General features: G+C 38.8%; 1 protein-coding gene across 4 annotated transcripts in view; it reads left to right on the plus strand.

The window, feature by feature from the left end:
* ELMO1 (engulfment and cell motility 1) overlaps nucleotides 1–22,308 on the plus strand; it is a 300,684-nt gene that overhangs the window by 171,624 nt on the left and 106,752 nt on the right. The window lies entirely within an intron of this gene.

The raw sequence follows: 22,308 nt of genomic DNA on the forward strand, positions 1-22,308 counted from the left end.
GGGACCTATTTCTATAAAAAATGAAGATCTCTTCTTTGTCTCCGTTGTGTTTGAAATGAAAATGATGGCTGTCAGTTGTGTTCTACCTGGTACACGTTCTTATTGTGTAATCCTGTTTCCAGCAGCTCTGCAGTGCGTTACAGTCAACTTTCTTGAGAAGATTTTATCTGCAGTCGCATGTGCTGGAAGCTATAATTATTTTTTTTTTAAATAGAAGCTGTAAAAATTATGTTTAGGGGTTCTCTTTTAAGTACAGTAGACATGGATACATCACAGCAAAAATAGCTAGGAATTAGGCAGTGGCTGAAGCTTTGTCCAGCAATGACTAGTAGCTTTGAATGCTTCAGTCCTGGAGCACTTTGGGCCCTAAGTCCAGGGGCTCAATTTTCAGAGTATTGAATCACCTTGTCAGAAAACAGGGCCTTTGCTGCTATTTACCACCAAGGCAGAGCACCAGAAATTAACTTTTAAAAAACAACATTAATGCACTCAGTAGAAATTTGGTAGAGATTTTTCTGCTCTGGAAAGATTGGCAGTCTCTTTGAAACACATTAGATTTGAGTGCAATTTTTTTCCTCTAGGAAAAATGTAACAGTGGCAATATTACATATGATGAAGTCATTACTTATGGAGATGAAATATCACTATTGTACCAAATTTAAATATTTGTGCTGAGAGATCCCCTTCAAGGAAAACATACAAGCCTATCAGTATCTTGTTTCACCTTGACTAGAGGGAAGTACAACCTCCACAGATAGAAGAGATGGGAAAATCCCAAGGAACTGTAGGAGCACAGTGTTATAAGGAAGAAGGATTTCAAGGAGAGGAGAAACAGAAGGGGTTGTTAAGCGCATAATGCAAATGGATGCTGACTGCACATAACAATAAAAGAAGTTAGTTTTCCATTAAATTTTAAGTCTTTTTTGGTCTTTCCTTCCTGCCTCCTACTTTTAAAGTCATTCTGTTTCATGCTATATATTGATCATTTGGCTTTGGGATAACTGATTTCTGGCAAAGCAGTTTAACTTTTGGGTTGAATGAAAATAAATTTCAATAGATAGATGTATATGTCTAGAAAAGGAAAGAAATGATGGATTTTGTGATGGTAGGAGCAGAAATCAAATTGATCTGTGCCTCTCAGAAGAACAGACAGGAGCAGGTGTGACAGTGGCACATCTGGATCAGTAACTAATGCAAATGTGGCTAAGATGGCAAAGGGGAAGAGCTATTTTGTGTAAAAATGTGTTGAGTCTTCCTAATGTTGAATGCTTGTAGGCTCATGCTGATTTATTAAATGATGTAGATTTGCCAGCTTGAGCTCACAACTTCAATTCCACTAATGAAATTTAATTTTTCAGTGTATGACTTCCAATTGGCAGGTTTATAGCCTGCGTGGTATTGGCACTCAGGGCAGGAGCCAGATGTTGCTGAGGCAGGTGTCACAAAAGATTCTCTAAATCAAGTCCTGGTAGTTAGGGACCTGTTTCTAGTCCAGCTTTCACTGAATTGAGGCACATTTATGTGAGGTGCATTGAAGGTTATGGTTGCCTAAATATTCTTGTAATGACTCCTAACATTTCTGCCTTCTTGGAAACCTTAAATATTTGTTATGAAACATTTCAGGTAATTTCAGTGGAGGTTTAGTCTTTTTTTCTTAGGGCTTTTAGTAAGATGTACCTTAATACCATAATCCAGCTACTCCAGAGTAACTCAGGGCCAGGGCAGTAATTCTCCCAGTATATTGTGAATTATTGGTGCCAAGGGAGATGAGGCCAGGTATGGGTACAAAGCTGACCATAATCACTTAAACAAAGCTTAGCAGTCCCTGGAGTGGGGTGCTAAGTGGGGTGTCTGTGGAAGTGCCTAGACTGTTCCAGGCAACTTTTGTCAGGCTCTGCCACAATTGGATCAGGGCTTAAAGGCACGACTGGACTGGGGAAGTAGAAGAACACTTGTGTAAAGAGTAGAGGTGGTGTCAAGCTGGGGAAATTTCTCTTTGGTGGCTAGAGTTAGAACTAGATCTCAGTGCATGGAGCTGCCTGGGGAGCCAAGGGCCTCTGGGAATGGAGGCTCTGTGCAAAAGATTACAGAGATCTCTTGGAGATCTTGTGTTGGATTTTTGCCTTGATTTACATGTGGCTTTTTTACCTTCCCTCCTTCTTCCTTCAATAACAAAAGACAAAAATGAAAAAAAAACTTGCAAGTAAACAATTTGGGGGAAACACTAAGCAAAAAACTACAAGATGGAGTCTAATAAGTAATTCTTTTAAGATAGGGTCATTTAGTGAGACTAAACAATTGTGTGAATAAGCTGTGGCACAAGTTATTGAAAGATCACAAGAATCTCAAGCTGGATTTAGAAGTTTGGTTTATTTTAGGGCCCAGCACAATTCACAGCTGTGAGAAAGGACTGGTGAAGCATAAAGGGGAATATTCTGCTTATGGTTGTTTTCTTTTTCCTTTCCCTTGGGCTAATCAAGTTTAGAGGTAAAATAAAAGGATTTGGAAATAAACCCATGAATTGTTATGGAAATTATTTGTTTGGCTGCACTCTGCAATTATGTTTGAAATACTTTTTTTTTTTTTTTTTTTGAGACATCTTGCAAGGAAAAGGTCTGAGTACTGACTTACACTTTCTGTCTGGTGATACTACCCTGAATATTCACTTGAGTCTTAAGCTAAAATGAGATTAAACAACTGCAAATGCGCTGCATTTTTAAATCTTATATATTTACAAAAATCAGCTGGTTCATGCTTAATTTCATCCTTTTTTTATAAAGGTTTTTTTTGTGATCCAACAACTATCCTAACTAGATAGAGAATGAAAATTTCCTGAAGCTGCTCTGTTTGCTTCCCAGTATGAATGTGAAAACCATCTCTTTTAATTTGCCATGCCAAGAAAAAGTTGAGAGTACTTATTCAGCAAAGGCAGTTTACCTCATTGTCTTAATTGTATCTTAAGCAAAAGCAGGATTGGAGTCCATTTTACCTGACTCAAAGCTACCTGACAAGTTTGAATGTAATGCTAACTTACATTATGAAAGCTGTAGGGGTTGCAACACAGGTACCTGCAGCATGCCAAAGTTAGGTACTTGCTTGACACCTAAACCTAATACACCTTCCAATTGCTTCATTAATCTGAATGAAGCATTTATTACCTAAATAGTTCACACAAGTTCTTAGAGTCTTTGAAAGGCCTCCTGGGAGAACTTTTACCTCAGGCTCTTAGCTGAGCACACACATATGCCCCTTCAGGAAACAAAAACATTAGTTCCCTTTATTTTAAACATAGCAGAAACATACACAATTATTTTAGGAGAATATGAATCTGATTAACTGTTGTGATGTTGAGCAATGCTGACAGTTGGGCATGGCAAAATTGTCCATGACTTCATAATCAGGGGGAAAATGGTTACAAATCTAGTGGTTTTCCAGATGATTTATAAAATATAGACGAATCTAACTCTCAGTTCCAATGAAATCGCAGTCCACTTGAGATTGCTCTCGCATCTTCTTATTAGAAGTACTTTTAAGAGGGAGCATTATATCAGTGATAATTGCTTGTCATTGTTCAGAAAATACTAAGCTACAACCACAGACCATGAACGCGTGAGTATTCTGTGCTCAGAACACTTGTAAGATAGTCCCATGGGCCTCATTTTTAAATTTGACTTCAGTTATTATTTAACTTCATCTTACGTTTTGTAGGAGAGCTTGACAAAGCATAATAACAACAACAGTAATTTATTATTTTTAGTCTTGTGTCTGCCTATTACTCTTCAGTGTATTTTGTATCAGGTTCATATATTACACATAGCATTTAATCACCTGTTTTGCTAATATTTATTAAGTACAAGCATCAAGATAACTCAAGTGAAACTGGCTGTTTTACTTTGATCTTTAGAGCTCACTCTTGGAAACAATAAATGCCCTTCTATTGTATTATGTTAAATCTTGTATTTCAAGGGAACAAAAGGGAATGAACAAAAAAAAAAAAAAAAAAAAACAAAAAAACAAACCATGTCTTAAACCAAAAGCCAGCATAAATCAATAAAAGCCAGGTTCTTTCACTTGTTACCTGACAACTGGTGCACAGCAGACCCAATGGGTGCTATCTTCATCATGGCCTACATTTCGTAGTGACATGGACAGAAAAGGATGCTCATGATTACACTTAATGGAAAAAGGAATCAATGCAGCATGCACATTGCAGGAAGGGTGATACAGAGCTTAAGGCTGTCCTGTACAGCCTCTTCCCAAATGCAGTCAGGAGCACTGCTCCCTGGCCATCGTGGGGAAACACATGTTGGGCCTGCAATACTTCTCTGTAGAGCAGCAGCAGATCAGCTCTGGGAGTCAGTGCTTCTCCAGCAGTCAGAATGGCACTGGGGTGCTCCAAAGGCAGACTTAGAAGAAAACTGGTGGAGTTCAAAGGAACATCCTTTTTTTTTACACATATGGATGTTTGAATATAAGCCTTTGTTACTCCCCCATATACCTTGGAGTTATCGAAATTCTGCATCTTCCCCACAGAATGAGTATGTTCTCTCTATAAAATGCATAATGTCCTGTGTCAGAGACTATCATCATTTGCACACAAACTGAAGTGAAGGGAGAGGTGTGTGAATGTAGACACAGTGTAGAATGTGAAGGCACAGCCTGTGTTTCCTACAATTGCTGAGGGATTTGCAGTGGGTGAGTAATGCAGAAACCTGGATGCCAGGCTCTGACTTCTGTATGTAGGGAAGGTTTGAAATAGCAACAGACATTAACATAATCACTGTACTAGACAGGCATATTAGTTCACTGAACTTCTATCTTCATTACATTTGTATTTCATTACTTACACTTCTGACAGGGAAGTGTGGATGTATGCAGCCTACTTTTGCTAAGTGTTTTAGTGTATTAATTTTTGCCAAATAACTACTACTATTTTAAAATATTTATCTAAAAGTACTTCTTGTCTTTTTCAGGCTTGTTCAAATGAGTCAGCTCAGACATTTTAGATCTGCTCCCAAGTAATTTCAGTTGTCCACTTATGAGTAATTAAAAGTAAGCCAGGAATCAAATTGCTTAAATTTTTAAGGAGTACAAATACGGGAGGCCTGAGCAGGGTGTTAGTAATTTATTTTGATTTCTGTCCAGCTTCTGTGTGTTTTAATGATTTTAACCTTTTGATATGAGGGTCTGAGAAAATCAAAGACCAAATGTGTGAGTAATGATTTTACAGCACATAGCAATAAAATGAGATTCAAGCTACATCCCAAGATTTTGGAAAAAATGAATACTTTAAAAGCAACTTGGCTGAACATTATAACATATGAGCTGTCTTTTAAAACAATTGTATATGAAATGTGCCTTGGGGTATGTTTTGTGTTGTTCCTTATATTGCAGGAGGAAAAAAAATGTTGTAGAAACCGCTGGACTTTTGCAAAATGCTCCTGTATTTTTCAGGATTGGGACAAGAGGTACCATACTGAATTTCAGCTGTTGCAGACCTGGAAAACTCAAGGACTCTCTTTATCCTTTAGGGTTTGATTTAGTGTTTGTCTCTGAGATGTCTAGGATAGAGTATGTGAATTATGCAGAATACAGTCCCATTTAATACTATAAAATGCAATTTCCCCATTTAAAATTGCACATTAAGTTCATCTCCATTGTCTCAATGGAGACCCCAATTTGCTTGTGCTTATGTTTCAGAATGTGTCTGATGTCAGGAGAAACAAGAAACACTCTTCTTTCCTGTTTATCTAAACTATGCCCTGCTGATAAAAAATCAGGGAAGAGCCTGCAATATATTGTATTGCTTTCTTCCACTAGTCTCTTAAGGATCTTACTTGCAAACCAATATAAGGTCTAAAACAGTTTTTTTATCTCATGTTATAATACCTTGGGTTTACTATGTTTTCAACAACTTGTGAAACTTAAAAATAATTTGTAATAACTGGGCATCCCTAATATTCAGGATGTATTTTAATAGCTCATTGATGATATCTATCAAATCACCTCTGGTTTTACCTGTCAGACTGGTAGCTTTCTCTGCCATCTCCAAATTAAAAAAAAAACACAAACAACCTTTTCAGAAGAAAGAGACACAGCTTTACCAAAGGTATAGGATGGGAGGTGGCAAGAACTGTGGGAGTATCAGCATGCAGAAGAGTAGGTTTCTTGTAGATAAAAAAAGCAACCACCATATGGGTCAGTTGTTTTCTTCAGTGAAAATACGCTTCTACTGTTTTTCATTGTGAGAATTCGCTGGTGTTGTTGCATTTACCAGCTTCTTTTTGACAACCCATAGAAACAGCTCCATGATTGATGATTTTCATCATCTGAGTCTGCTTCATTGGCATATCATAATGAACGTCACTCCATGTGGTGGTGCTGCTTTAGATATTCAACACAGCACAAACTCAAGTCACATGCTATTTGTTGTGTTTGCTTTAAGATGTGAGGTTGTTTTAACACCATGACTCTTGCATATAATTCTTTATCTTGTCATTATGGCTTGTTTTTTCTTTAGATGTTTTGCCTTTGTGTATTTCAGCTTTTTGTGTTCATATTTTTAAGTTTTATTCCACACTTTAAAAAGCAAAGATTTTTTTATCCTGTTTTATTAAGAAAATGAGCCAGATGTTACCTATTGTCTATCTATGCCTGTCCTTCCTAATAATTTGTGTACATTAGTCAATTTCAACCCAAAATAACAAAGAGAAGTGTGAAGTTATACAAATATTGAGGAAATAGCTTTCTGAAAACAGTAGATTTTTTCCTTCAGTGTGAGGAATATCTTTGAAGTGATCTGACTCTTAGACACCAACAGATTCTTGTGGGATCTTGGGGATTTAAATGGAGGCCTAAATCCACAAGAAGACAACTCTGAAAACCAAAATAAAATCTTCCATAATATTTATTTCCCTTATATTATTGATTTTTTTTTTTTTGGGGGGGGGGGGGTGGGGGCTTCAGGTGAAAGCTTAATGTGGCTGCCATCACAGACCAAAAATCACTGCTGACATTTATAATGTAAATATTGATAGTAGATGACACAAATGACTCCACAGTAGATAGAAAGTGCACATGAAGGCTAGAAATTCCATTGATGTCCCAGTGGAATTCCTGGCATTTACCATGCACCCTGTCTATGAAGTAAATTTCATGAACCTCCAGGTCTGATGGGTGTAAGTTTTCAACAGAAGAGAAGATGAATAGGAAATTGCATGAGACACAAACGCGATTACAAATCCTTTGTGTGGGAAGTGAAGGAGTTGAGAGATATCCTGAAGTGGGGGCTGTCGAGAGAGGTAAGGTCAGCACAGTGAGGATTAAAGGGGAATGCCAAAGTTATTAAATGCTGACATAGGATAACGGTCTCCCACTGGCATATCAATGTGGAGATATTTGTGGGTAATTAATGTCAAAGCCAGGCAGAGATGGTTGTGTTTGAAGGAGATATTGATCCCCTGGCACAGTACCAGCATATAATGACTCTATTTCCCTTACACCAATTGATTGGGGCACTATCAATTATTTTATCAGATGGATGTTGGTGCAGTAGAATGACAGTTGGTTGCTATAACATTATTGAATTGCTTGATACAACATTGATCACTTCAGTTGGTTTATACTTCTTCTAGATCATAGCCAACCATGGAGTGCCAAATACAAAATATGCAATTTTTAATTATGAAGATTAAACTAATAATTATAGTGAAAAAGAACACTTGATAACAGGAAACACTTGTGCCTCTAGAGCTTCCTCATATTTGCTTCTGTTTCTATGCAGAGGGACATAAAAGATGAAATTTTACCCTTGCATTTGGTGCAATGCAGAGGAAGGTGTGGATTCCCTTACGAAAAGCAGAGTCCAACCTATGTTGAATCCATAGAAAATTTTCGACATAGGGTCATAGGAGTCCAACAGCATTGAAAATCCAAACTGCCAAAATGATTGATGAGAACTTTTGCAAATACAACAGTAAGCCTGAGCAACATTGGATGAAGTAAAGACTGGAAAACTGACCTGTCACCCACTCTCTTTGGAAGGTGAGGTACAAGTTGAACACTATTTAGATTTCGAAGACATGTCCTCCTGAGTTCGTCAGGAGATGGATGGGTTTTCTAGGACATGTCAAGTGCCTCAGTCCTCTTTCTATGAGAAGAATATCTTCTGGAAATGAGATCCAGAAAGCAGGTCTCCCACTTAGATATTTATGACAGATCCTGAATATACAGAGATTTGGTATGTGTCGGGGGGGGGGGGGGGGGGGGGGTGTTGTGGGGTTTCTTTTGTTTGTTTGCTTAGTATGTGTGGGGTTGTTTGTTTGTTTATTATATGGTAGAGATACTTTTGGAAGGCTTCTACGCCAAGTCAACCTGTAATAAAAAAGATCTTCACACAACTCAATCTTATGGCTCCATATTGGCAGATTACCTTCATTAGCTTTCATATTGTTACCTTTTTCTCAGACACAGGCTAGTTCAGTCACTCACAGTGGTCAGAGACTCCCATCCTTTCTTCCATCACTGAGCCTCTTGGGCTGTTTCTAATGCTCCTCCCTCCTGTGTTGTTAAAAAAACCCAACACCACCAAAAAGAAAAACCTGAAGAAAAACAGCCAACAAGCAAAAACCCCAGTTTAGCGACACTGGCAAGAGTAGTCTAAAGGAGATCATATCTATGTTACGTGGATCAATAAAAGTGTGGTTTATGCTCAGGGCAATCAGCTTTGCTTTCCCCCACCCCCAAAATGATTCAAAAAGTTGTGAGAAGGTTTGAGAATCTGTTGTCTGTGCAAGAGTGTTTCATTTTCTTTAGACTTTATAACAGACTTAATCAAAGCTGAATATGCAGAGGGGAAAAAAGCCCATAAAGCAATGTATTTATGCTGTTCTTCAAACATTGTTCCCAAAGACTTCCTGACACTTGTCTGTTTCAATACATGTACAATAACAAAGTTTTTATGTGGATAGTCTCTTTGACTTTAGATGCTTGCTCTTCAAATTAATTAGAAAACATTCCTATGGAAATGTTTGCAAGATATACTCTGTCTTGAGACAGACTAATGCTAGTAGAACAGGAGAAGTATTTCTCACATTCTCTTTTCCTTCTTCTATCATTAAAATGGTTTGTTTTGATATTTCAGGTCCCTGATCACAAGTACCATGTGTTTCTCCTTTTTAACTGTGTCAAGCAATGCTCTGCCTTTTTCTGTGAATAATTCTGTTGTTCCTGCTAGTAGAGCAGTATAAATTTTTTTAAATTATTTTTCAATCTCTTAGGCAGGAGCATTTGAGTCATAAGAATGGCTTGTATCCAGCAAATATACAAATAATTATTTTCCAAAGTGGAGGAAGAAAGTTTAAAAAGCAATCAAACATGCACACACACACACACATACCACTTCCCTCTAACTGCTTCCTTTATCCACCCCCATTGAATTCCCACTGCAAAATCTGTGCTCAAGACTCTCTTCTGGGATTTGTTTGTTTTTTTGTGGTTTTTTTTTTTTTGTTTGTTTGGGTTTTTTTGTTTGTTTGGGGTTTTTTGTTCCTGTTTAGTCTTGTGTTTATTAGTAGTGGGCTAAGCCCAAGTACTCTTTCATGTGACTTAGACAGTACTTGGGCTATTTTATTAAAAAACCACCCTGCCTATGTGCCACTGCTGCCGCACTTCTGAACCAGACCAACCAGCTACCTCCTTTGTGTATGTAGGATCTCATGGAGTTTGACCTGCACAAAACTGAGACTTTCTGGTTTGGGTGTGATAGCAGCTGACTGTCACAAACGTTACCTGTTCCCCATTGCTGCCTTCAGGGAACTAGCAAAATTGCTGCTACCAGTCCTCATGTGATTCAGGAGCTTGTGGGTTCTTCTGCACTTGGCTTTAGATGATACTCATACTAAAATATAATTGTTTTTATCTCTTGGGAGAGGAAGAGGTTCCATCCCAAGCACTGAGGCTTGGGATCAGTGTCAGGAGCTCTGTCAGCAGGTTCCTCCTGTGGAAATAGGCGCAGTGCAGTGGAGATCCAGTGTCTCAAGGTACTGATGCTGAGGCCTGATTTGTTGTGAAAATAAGTCACTGCAAATTTTCATGGTTTTACCTATGTCTTTGGTATTGTGAATAGATAATACTGCTGCTCTAGAGGAGTAGAGATTATCATTACATTTTGCATTCCCTCTTCAATTTCATTAAATCTCATTGAAAGGAATCTGTCATCTGGCAGGAAGTTTGTGTTCTGTGGAGTCTTTGCAGTTTGTTTTAAGTTGTGTGACCTGCATATCTTTTTTGGGAGATTTCTTTCCACCTGTGAACTTTGTAAGTCCTTTGAGAGCTTAGTGTCCATTTCTAGACATCCTGATAGGATTACTAAAGTAAATATTTATCTTTTGAGCAATATTTGGTCACATGCTTTTATTTGCAAACAGGAAAAAATGGAAGAAAGATCATGCACAGCTATGTCTTCATCTCTCTCTGAAGGAATTCTACCTCTTCCCAGTCAAATTCAGGAAAAGCTCCAAGATAGTGCCAGCCACTTGCTTTTATAGTATTATGCACAGGAAAAATGCTATTTTTTGTGTTATTCTGAATCAGGCAAAGTTTGTTAAGAGAAGTAATTTTTTTAGGCTAATGGATACAATGGGGAAAAAAGTTTTTACAAAATAATATGACAAACTTTTAGCAAAAAGCTTGCTGCATTTCTCTGATTGTATCAGAAACAAAGGAGATGCTCCCAAGTGTGCAAGCTCTTCCTTAAACCTGGAAGTTGGTTGCTTATCTTTGACAAACACTGGTTGGTCTAGTACAATTATCCCTCTGCTCTTCCTCTGTCTGCATGTCAGACATCTGACAGCTCTGTTACTGCAGGTTGGAAGATACCACTTGGAGAGAACAATAATGAGAAAGAAAGGCACACACACACACACCCCCACCTGCAGTGCTGCATCCAGCTCTGGGGTCCCAGCACAGGAAGGACATGGACCTGTTGGAGTGTGTCCCGAGGAGGCCACCAAGACAGTTAGAGGGATGGAGCTCCTCTTCTCTGTGGAAAGGCTTGGAGAATTGGGATTTTTCAGCCTGGAAAAGAGAAGGCTTCCAGCATCTGAAGGGAACCTCTAAGAAAGATGGAGAAAAACTATTCACAAGGGGGAATGGATTCAAACTGAAAGAGAGTAGGTTTAGATTAGGTATTAGGAAGAAATTATTTACTGTGAAGGTGATGAGGCACTGGCACAGGCTGCCCAGAGAAGCTGTGGATGCCTCATCCCTGAAAGTGTTCAAGGCCAGGTTTGATGGGGCTCAAAGCAGCCTGATATAGTGAAAAATATCCCTGCCCACGTCAGGGGGTTGGAACTAGATGACCTTTAAGGTCCCTTCAAAACCAAACCATTATATGCTAGGATTATTTTGATGAAGCTTGAATCTTTAATGTCCAACTCATTATTATCAGCAAAGTTTACCAAATTGCAGGCAACTTCTCTGCCATGAGTCATGTAAAAAGAGAATCAAAACCATTCATAATGAAAAAAACGGCTTAAAAGATGCTTAAAACATAAACTTCTTTTCTGATATAAATAGTCCTTTTTTTTCACTGATATACCTATCACGGCTAAAATACTTCCCATGGAGATGTTGATGTATAATAAAATAAGGAGATTTATGACATAAGAATGCATGGACTACTCTGCTTAGTTCTGTCAGAGTTAGTTTGCTTACCTCATGGCTCTTCTGGGACATGTTCATATTAAGCAGGTTTTCTTTTACACGCTGTTAAAAAGCAGTTTTCCTATTTCTGGCTCTTTTTTTCCAAACATGAAATTTGGAGTAACTCCTAGCTTAGTTTGGCAAGAGTTTTAGGGCAGCTGGAGACCTGTAGTGACCCTCAGTAGCAATGTTTTTCAGCATGGGAAAGTGACAGTTTGTAGGCAGTGAACAATATATTCAAAGCACAATTAAAGAATCTTTTTTTGTGTCAGATTCAGTACTAGATGTGGCAGCACCATCATTGTGGGCTGGGGTTAACATTTCCATGCATTTATGTAATTTAGAGATTTTCTAAAAAATAATGCACCAGCTTTCAAATAAAGATGTTTAAATGAGAGGTGACTATTAAGACTCTCTGATGATTTACCAGAGAGATAATCTCTTTAATAGAAAAATATCAGTAAACTATTCAGTAAATAATTTACTTTATATGTAGAACTATGTGCCTCATTTCTGTTCTTTTTTCTGTCAGTGGGAGTCTAGGTTGAACTTGACTTTTACACCATCTTTCTGGAGCGTTGGAGAGCTGATTTGTTAGAATAGCTGAGTGTTCTGCCTCCCATCAAGCCAAGACTGAATTGAATGATTAGTGCCTAGGACAAATTTTTTTTTTTCTGGTAGATACTGGTAGAGATACCATGACAGTGATATGTATTAGACCATCTGAACAACCACTCTCAGAGGAATAAAGGAAAGATTAACCCTATTCTATACTCAAATAAATGGAGCTGTGGTGCTTGATTCTTATCTTAGAGAGAAAAAGTCAAATCATTTCAGTCCCAGTTGATATATTCTGGTCCACAGCTGATAAGCGAAACCTACTGTAGACGATGCTGGTTTTGGTTCACTTCTACACTGCAGAGGAGGTGTGAGCTTTGTTACCAAAGGATAAGAGGGTATTGTAGTGTTTGCCTGAAATTCCAGCCACTTCAACTGAAAGCACAAAGTTAGAAAATCTTAACATACTGACACTTTCAAAGGTGGTCACGTGAGAAAAGTAGTTGAAACTGGGAAAGGAGAAAAAGTAACAGTGCAATATTTGTAGTAGTTCTAAAACTGTCAGAAACAGTGTGTGAGTGCAGGGCAGAGTCCTTAGTTTACTTTCCATTTTTGTACATTTAATACTGCACACAATTACTGTTTGTTAAGATGGCAATGTCATAATGATTGTTTAAATGTTCTGAGTTGTCCCTGAGTTCCCTAATGCTTGCTGTGACTGACGATGTAACACCCTCACTAGTGCAGTTTAGTTTCCAGTAAGTAATACAAAGGTTTAAATAAAAAGGATTTCTGGCAGTACTGCCCTTAGTTTGATACTCTTTCCTTTTTGTCATTTCCATACGTGGTCTGCACCTCACCCACCACCAGGATTTGAGATTCTTGTCTCAAATCCTGTTTTGTCCAGATGAATAACTGATTTTCTGCCTGGCACAGAATTATATCAAAATATTTTTTTTAGTCAGATGCAGGAGAACTAAATCATCTGCTGTGCTGATAAAGCCCACCACATTTCACCCATGAGAAACAAGAGTTATTTTGTTAAAGATTACATGAATCTGACTTGATCCCTTCTTGGTAAGCCTGTGCAATACTTATTCCAATCTCTATTCACCTCAATATGTTCTTACTTACTTTCAAAATTTGTTCTGAAGCTGTGCCTGCTATTGAGATCAGCCATGACAATAACTAATTTCACCTTTCCCTCCTCTCTTTGTTAAGTATAAGCCTTGTGTTTGCTTTTGTATTCCTCTTGCATGACAAAGTTATTAAAAATCTGCCTTGCTTGCAAGGCCTCCTGTAGGTCAAAGAGAATGGACTTCATGAGAGAAATGGTGTTTTATGGTGAAGGAAGTGGCATGATTGTAAGAAAGAGGATGTTTGATATAAATCAGAATCTCCTGCAAATTATATAGCAGTAAGTTTGGCACATAATTGGGGTACCTTCATGCTGGTATCTGTGAAAACTGAAGTTTCTGTGAGACCTGAAGCTTTCATGAGGGCATCAAGGAGCTGTGGCTATTTACAATTGTGACCACCAAAGTGGGGGACTGAAGTCTCAGTGTGACAGGAGCAAGGTCCTCTGTTGCCCATTCTCTGGGCCCAGGGGAGACCAAGCCAGGCACCACATCAGGGCTACGGCACAGAAATGTGGGACCTCGAGTGGCTTTATGTCCCTGTCTGTGTCTCCTTTTGGGAGATGGCAGAAATCCCTCCTCTGCTGGTGTGGGTGTCCACTGGAGCACAGCTTCAGCTGGAATGACACTTGTGCTGTCAAAACCCACCGTTAGCTTGGACTCACATCTTAAAAACCCTAACTGTGCTGGTTTTACTTTCAAAGAAATTTCCCTCATGTCATTCAGGAATGAGAAGAAAAAGAAGAAGAAGGCTGTAAGATTTAGCTTCCTGTTAAATCTGCTAGGGAAAAGTGGAACTCCTTGCATTTCATTGTTTGAGGAGGTGTTGACCTCTGAAATATAAATGGGTAAAACAAGAAGGAATCAGTTGAGTCTATTTTGTAATGGTTCCAGTTTAAGCTGGAACTCCTCTGCTGTACTGTGGGAGTGGGATTGATGCTAATGCTATGTTTGGGAAACAAGAGACAGGAGAGGGAAGGGAAGGGAAGGGAAGGGAAGGGAAGGGAAGGGAAGGGAAGGGAAGGGAAGGGAAGGGAAGGGAAGGGAAGGGAAGGGAAGGGAAGGGAAGGGAAGGGAAGGGAAGGGAAGGGAAGGGAAGGGAAGGGAACGTCTCTGACCTTGTGATAGCGAGATACACAGAGATACATGGAGCAGTTTGACTGCAAGTTTTCTCCAGCAGGAGCAGAAATATTTGCAGTGACCAGCTTATAGTTCTCCAGGCTCAACAACCTGCAACTGGGGATAGAGTGTTTCCACTTTCAATTGAATCATTCTGCTGAGCTGCCAAGAGCAATGAACTTCCTAAGTTTGTGCCAGTTCATGCTCAGGAGATATTTCCAGATATTTAACCAGGTTGGGTTCCAGTTTAAAAATAATCCAAATACAATCCCTAAACCAAAACCACAGAGGTTTAGAATTCTATTCAATTCATACTCTCTGTAATTCCTTGCTGGGAAAAACTCCTGGCTGCTGAATTTTAATCTAACATAGGAAAAGTTTCTACTACTTTTTAAAAATTTAAATAGGAAGGAGTTGACACTTATTTTTCTAAAAGCATCAGTCTGGTGCTTCTTTTGCCTTAGTAGTTTTGAAACTAGCATATCCAACCTGTCCTATTGATGATGGAGAAATTTAGCTATTTCTTAAAAAAAAACATTTGAAATCTCAATTATTTCTTGATGGTTGGTTTGGAAATGTTATTTCTCTAACTTGTCACAGTAGATTGGGAAACACTTTTCTTTCCCAAATGTATTCCTTCACAGTTTTTGAATTGATGCTAATAACCTGTATATGATGTCACAGATGGTCAGATTCAGTCAAGAAAATTTGGAAAATGCTTTCTTAGGGCATGATGGTATTTTTTCCAGATGAATATATATTGTTTAGCTTGTGTTATGAATGAGTTTATTTTAATAAAAGTGAGGATAGTTCACTTGCCTCATGTGCTATATCTCTTGAGACATGAGTGGGATAATGCTTTGTAAAAAACAGCCAAACAGTAATCCTAAATTTTGAGAACTAATTTTAATTTGAAATGCAGAAACAAAGTGTGGTCTTATATATACAAGATGACTTTCATTTTCCTGTCTGAAATTAAGTGTGTGCAATGGGAGTAATAGGAGAGAATTTCTAAAAAGGTTAACTTAGATTCTTTTTCAAGTACAACCACAGTCCAACAGAGAAATTACAGCTGAAGGGTTTTGCTTGCTTCTTTTTTATTTGTTTGTTTGTTCTGAGAAATAATTATTTTAATCTTTCTGTGTCTCTATTCTGTGATCCTCAAGCATACAAACATATTTCTGGAGTGAGTGATAGTACACTTTACCAAAAAAGATACTCAAGGGAATATTAGGCAATTACTCATGGTCAGGTGGAACAAGTGATTGAAAAGATGTAAATGTATTCAGGACCCTCAAGGCATGATGTAAAAATTATTTTATTCAATTCTTGCAGTCAACAAGGACAAAACAAATAATGGATTTACAATACAAAAGAGAAAATAAAGCTCAAATAACAATGACAACAGTAAAACTAGAAACTACACAAGTAATGGAACAAGCTCCTCGGGAATACTGACCTGAGACATTATACCATAGATTAAATTTCGTCCTTGTTGTCCTGATTCTGATATTTTACAAAAATGTGACCTCAGCAATGTGTTGTCTGGGCCTCTTTCCTCTCCAGTCTCCCATGTATTCACTTGGTTTATACTCAAGGGCTTTTTATCTCCCAGCACCCTGCAGTCTTTTTATCTCCCAGCATCATGAGGAGACAACCTGCACTACTTCACTTAACCTGAACTAGGTGATTCTCTAAGCTTCTTTAGAAATGATAAGGTTTGGAGTTATAATGAATTATACCTGTCAGTATACAATGCAAATGCCATAGGATATAGGGCAGGAATTAATTTTAAAATGTTTGGACTCTTTAGAATACCTTTAAGCAAAAGATCTGTTTTTCCAGAATGCAATGTTTTAACATACTATTTTTGTTATAGTGATATAACTGAAATGCTGGTTTAATGTTTCAGCCTATAAAGAAGAGCAATAACATAAAATAGGGCAATATTACAGCCTAATTAAACATTTCTAAAATATAACTTTCGATGACAGTAATTCTACCTATCCAGAACGATGCTCTGTCAGCTGTAGGAGCATACAGCTTGGTTCATATTGGTCTATGAAGCTAAAAACTCCAGTGGAGTAAGTTATGAGTTGAATGTGCCACTTGGAAATGTATTATTTAAATAGCCTCTCTTGTTAAGACTGTAGCCTAATTAACTTCATTTTCCCTTTGCCTTTGAAGAGGTCAAGCTTGGCATTTGAAAAGTGAGTGTTAACTACTGTCCTTCTAGAGTCTGATTAGCGTTCACAAAGCCATTTGAAGATGCTTGGCTCTTAGTGTGTTTTGGTGATGATCTTGGATAAAAACACTAACAAGCACTGAGGTTCAATGTTTCCTGAGTACCCTGTCACATCACTGTTTTCCCAATTTGTGAGTAGCAATTACTCAGTTTGTCTGTGTTAAAAGAGTATGCTTCAGCAGTTTTATTTTTGTTCTATCAGTCTGACTTTGGGACTCTAGCCCAGAGAGTTAAAAACATAATTTACAGATTAAGACTATTTGTAGGGGAAGAAAATAATGTAGGTGGTTGCAGTTAGATAAGTAAGGTGCAGCTTTCACAGTGAGTTTATGACCTTTGCCTCAACAAGTCCATCTGGGTTCCAGGAAGGATTGGGAGTGGGAAGGTTTGCCCACAGATTTCCCCACAGATCACCATGTTGTTGCTGCCAAGCTTAGAGCTGCTGATTGCCCATGGCAGACCAAGAATGGAATAGAGAGTGGGCTGCAGACATGCTAAGGAGTGTTCGCAGCCTGGGGCTTATTGCACAGGATTTTGCCTGTGCAGAATTGTATCCAGTGGCCAGTTTCTTCTTCCCCACATTTTATTTTCACAAAGAGGTGGGGGCGAAAGAAGTTACATGGCAGTTTAGTGCAAGCATGTATAAATATGCATATTTTAAAGGAAGTACAGTTTGTGGAGATGCAGAAGGGGAGGGAAGAGCAGTGTTACTGCTAAGGTGGGTTGTCCTTTGTGGGGCTGTAGTAGTGGTGGCACCACACATATTTTCAAAGAAGTCAAGGGCAGATACTGGGTGTGTATCTCCTGATTCTTGAGCAAGCAATGTAGTTTCAGCATAGTTCAGAACAGATCTGGCATGAAAGATGAAGTGCCATTGCCCTAGGATGTGTGATAGATGGGATAGATAGGATGTCTGTTACCTTGTTTGATATTTTGGGTGTATCCGGGATTGATTCAAAGCAAGTGGTTGAACTAAGAGTGCTTTTGTTCTGTTCCATTTTCTGTGATGGCAGAGGAGCTGGGTGAGTTTAGTTCACTTTCTAGGTAACTGGACCTTTGTCCTCACAGCTTTTACATTTTGGAAACTGGCCTGACTGACTAGGCAGCGGTGTCAGGCAGCCAGCTGTCTCATACCCCACCATGGGGGTACTCAAAGCAGCCTAACAGCCTGTCATAAAAATGCAACAGAGCAGGCATCTCATATACAGACACCTCTGATGGTGAGTACAACTGGTTTGTGCCAGGTCTGCCTGAGTAATTCAGTTGTAACGGTTTTTTTTTTCCTAATGGAGGAATGCCTTGGTTCCAGGGAAAATATTATTTTCCTTCCTGACTTGACTGTTGGTTTGTCACTTCTCCATTTTTTCATTTGATTTTTCTCCTTGTGGTTGTCCTGCTTTTGCTCACTTGGAAGACCAAATACCCCCCCAGAAATATGTTCTTTACTCTAGTTGTCTTACACAAGGACTACATGGTTTCTTTGCAGTATAGTTTTAAAGATGCGATTTTAATGAGAAGGCCCATGTCCGGGAACAGGGAATTGGAGCTGTTTAGGTAGTAGGGATAATCTAAAAATATCCATAGACTTCCCAGGTTATGGTTTGTGGTGTTTTTCATGTCTGTTTTCATAGGCTCCTTTAAGTTTTGCTTACAGATGGAGCCTTAGCCAGCCTACTTAAAGCAGAATTAATTTTCACTGACAGTTCCTCCTCTCTTGTGAATCAAAACAGCATGGTCTGTATTTCACATGGTAACCAGAGTATATTCTGGATGAAGTATCTCACAGAAAGTCATTGAAGAGGCATGAATTATAACCTGTAATACAGTCTGTGTAACTTCCTAATAAAGACAATGAGTAATCAGAGGTAAGTGTTTGCTTTTTAGCAAGAATCCCTTCAGGAGGAGAAGCAATAAGCTGTGGCTCTCTAAACCAGTCAGAGTAAGACCTGAAAAGTCAGCAGTTCTGCCATGAAAGGCAGTTTCTCATTGCAATGCTTGTGGGACGTGACATCAAGGAGATGCGCAGGCATGGCCAGAGCAAATGTCTGCTTCTTCTGCATCCAGGAGCTTCTGATTCCAGCCCTCAGAGTTCTGTGTCTGAGGTGCTACAACAGTTATTAGAAAATGTGCCAAAATGTAGCATTTAGCAAGAAACCTTGCCAATGGATACTTTATGGCTAAAAAATGGTGGTTGCACAGAGTGATTGCTTTTACACTGTTCTTTATAAATGCTGCATATCTACCTCCCCCATTGCCACTGGCATTCTTCCTGATTTGTCTGGAGATGAGATTAAGTCTGGTTTCTTTGAGGGCTTAAGAGCAAACTGGTGTAACAGGTAAAAGAACAGGGTATCAGTTTGGAACAGATGTAAGAAGGTGCTCGCCTTCATAGATCTGGCCTTCTGTGAGTGCCACTACCTGTGTCTGCTGGACTTCAAGTAAAAACTGTGAGAAATGCTTTTTTATATGGTGGTTTGATTGGTATTTTTTAAGCTTTCATGTGGGCATCATTATTCTCTGTGCTTTGCAAGATGTCAGGAACCTGACAGAGAAGCATTAAGAAAGTTTTGTATAATATGTTTATTTGGTAACCAACCTTCTGCAGATCTTTCTTCATACGTCTACTTACCTCTTTTTCTATATGTTTGCTAGAAGTGACCATAAAGACTTCATAGGCCCCAAGCAAATTTCTCGCGTTAATCAATTAAAATTCTGATATTCTTGAAGGTCTTTTCCAATGTAGATAATTCTATGATTCTATATGTTGTTCAGGGATACTATAAAAATGCCAGAGCATAATTAGAGATATGTGTTTGCGGACCTATGTCCTTTTCTTCCCAAAAGAAAACAATTTTTTTTGTATGAAGAATTTAAGCCCTTGTTTTTTTCATACAATTTTCATTCTCAAGGAGTTTTCTCCTAGAAGTTCATGACTAATTCATATGAAGTGCTCCCTCACTTCTGAAAATGACATTCCAATTTATCCATCTACATTTTCCTATTGTTATTGATTACTGCTTTTTTTTTTAGTACTGGAAGAAATGGAGAAATCAAGAGGGAAGCAGAGAACTTTCCTGTTGCCCAGCAGTGTGCTCTGACAGATTGCAGAGGCAGTTCAGATTTATTCATAATTGGCACCTGTTTTGTCACAAACAAAAATAGATTGCTCTTGAACAAGATGGGGAACTCTTATCTGCATGACAATCTTTGTAATCTTTCTCATTTCCTAGTTGCATATTAGAACCATTTTTTTAAATTCTCTTTGTACTTTGTCTTTCTGTTTGCATTTCCAAACTACAGTGTTCAGCCTTCAGGTCTGGTCTAAGCAGGAGAGGTGCAGTGAAATCTCTATATTTACTGAGAGCTGCAAAGGGAGTTATCTTTACAAAGTCAGCCTGCCTGTGTGGACACCACTGTCTCCACTGGTTTCTTTCAGTTCGCCATCACCTCTGGATGTGGCAGAGTGAGTCTGATGCCTACTTATTGCCACCTCTGGACTGCTGGATCTGTTGGTAGTGATGAGTGCAGGGCTTTATTGAGTTGTGCTGCAGTAGTCAGCGTTCTTCTTTCACCACTTTTATTTGGGACAGTGAGAGAAGTGGATTTTTAGAGTGGCTCTTTTTATTTAATGATATACTGGGGAGAGGATATGCTTTTTTGACAAAGCTGGAGTCACCTTTAAAGCAAATCTGGGGAAGTTACTGAAGAGCTTTCAGAGTTTCATGGAATCCTTGTTTTTCATTGCATATTAAAATTTATTCTCAGCCCTGAGAAACTTGCAGACCGTAGGATGCCTTTTGTATGTGCTTTTATTTCCAGTTTCCCTCCATAGTGCCATTATGGATCTCACAGGTTCAGAGACATGGTATTGCCTTATGTTCTCAGGAATTTGAGTTGATGGGTTCTGCTGCATGCTTAGCAATTTCTTATAGTTTCTATTCCGACTAAATATGTGATCAGGTAAGGTAAAATGCTGAAGCTCTCTTGTTGCTAGGCAATTTTGGTGGCTTTTGTTCTAATACCAGTTGAGTCTTCTAAAAAGAACTGTTCCCTAGGAAGGAAAATTACACGACTGGCAGCAATATTACTACTTCATTACCGCACTGCCACTACCAGTGACCTTCCTTGCTTTAAATTACACTGTTTCCTTATCATGTGCCAGAAAGGTAGCCAAAGGTTCAAATTATTGCTGGCAGACCACAGGGATCAGCAGTATAGAAAACCTGGCAATCACTGTATTTCTGCAGTATTAGGTGCTCTTCTTCTCATATGTTCTTGTATTACTGAGAGAATTTTTGATTGTGTATATAAAAATGGTCATGGCAGTAGTTATTTTTGTTGTACTGCATCTTCAGGGAGAAGCAAAAATTCTCCTCCTGAGAGCTAGTGAGAATTACTTGCTCTTTGGTCCTTCTCTTATTGGCAAATAATAATCCCAGAGGAGGCCATGCCAAGTGGAGATGATATTTCCAAGGTCCGTATGGCTCCCTTCATTTGTGGATCTTGCTGCACTTCTGAAAGTGCAATGGTTCTTTCCACCCGCCTCCTCTCTGATGAAATATTATCATCTCCATTCTGTGAAATTCGGGAAAACAACTGAAGGGATAAATGACTCACACTGAATTAAGCAGCAGCTCAGGAAGAGAAGGCACAGCTCTCTTTGAAAATGGGATCACATGACTTCCAGGTACCTTTAAGACAGGGAGATGTGTTTGAACCCCTCTCTCCCTGGGACTTTGCAAACCTGCCTCCCAGGATTCTGCATCACTGCTTCCCTCACCTCAAAATTGTTCTGATGCAACTTCAGGATGCTTTTCTTGATGAGTTTCAGGGTGCACAGGATCTGTTAGTACCACCCCTGGCACAGAGGCTGACTCCTCAACACAGGTGCCTGCATGCCTCTCTGCGTGACAGCATTTTTGCCAGGTGACTGTGTTTAGATGGCTGACTGAATAATATGATTGATTTAAGCTGACTCCCTGCTTTTGAGATATTTGAGAATACACAGCAACATTATCACTTTTATTTATTATCTACTTAATCAGGTCTATTGAAGTTCTGTTTTGTAGAGCGATTGTACATAGCTGACATCTTTGAATGAAGTGTCTCATTTGTGATTGTCTTTCATATGCATTCCCAATTTCATGGGTCCAAGCCTTATATTTACAGAAAAATTGCTGTTTAACTCACCTCATCTTGATCCCCCATAGCATCATGAATGGATTTTGTAAATAATAGATTGGGTGGTTCCTAATTTCAAACATTCCCTTCATGTTGGATATGGCTTTCATACCAGTACAATCTTTTTAATCTCTTGAATTCAAGAACTTCACAAGGGAGGTCAGAACGACCACATGCCATTTTAAAGTCATGGTGGGGGATGAGTAGTATCAACACAGCGGTTTAGCATAGTCAGAAGGAAAGCAGAGTTTTCTTAAGCTCAAGGGCAGTACCTTGCCTACAAAGGTGTATCACTGTATCTCTGCCTGCTGTTCTAGCTTTGGGGGCACGATGATCTTATCTCTGTATTACTCACTAGCATTCCAC

The sequence above is a fragment of the Anomalospiza imberbis genome, chromosome 1, assembly GCF_031753505.1.
Source record: "Anomalospiza imberbis isolate Cuckoo-Finch-1a 21T00152 chromosome 1, ASM3175350v1, whole genome shotgun sequence".
Lineage (NCBI taxonomy): Eukaryota > Metazoa > Chordata > Aves > Passeriformes > Viduidae > Anomalospiza > Anomalospiza imberbis.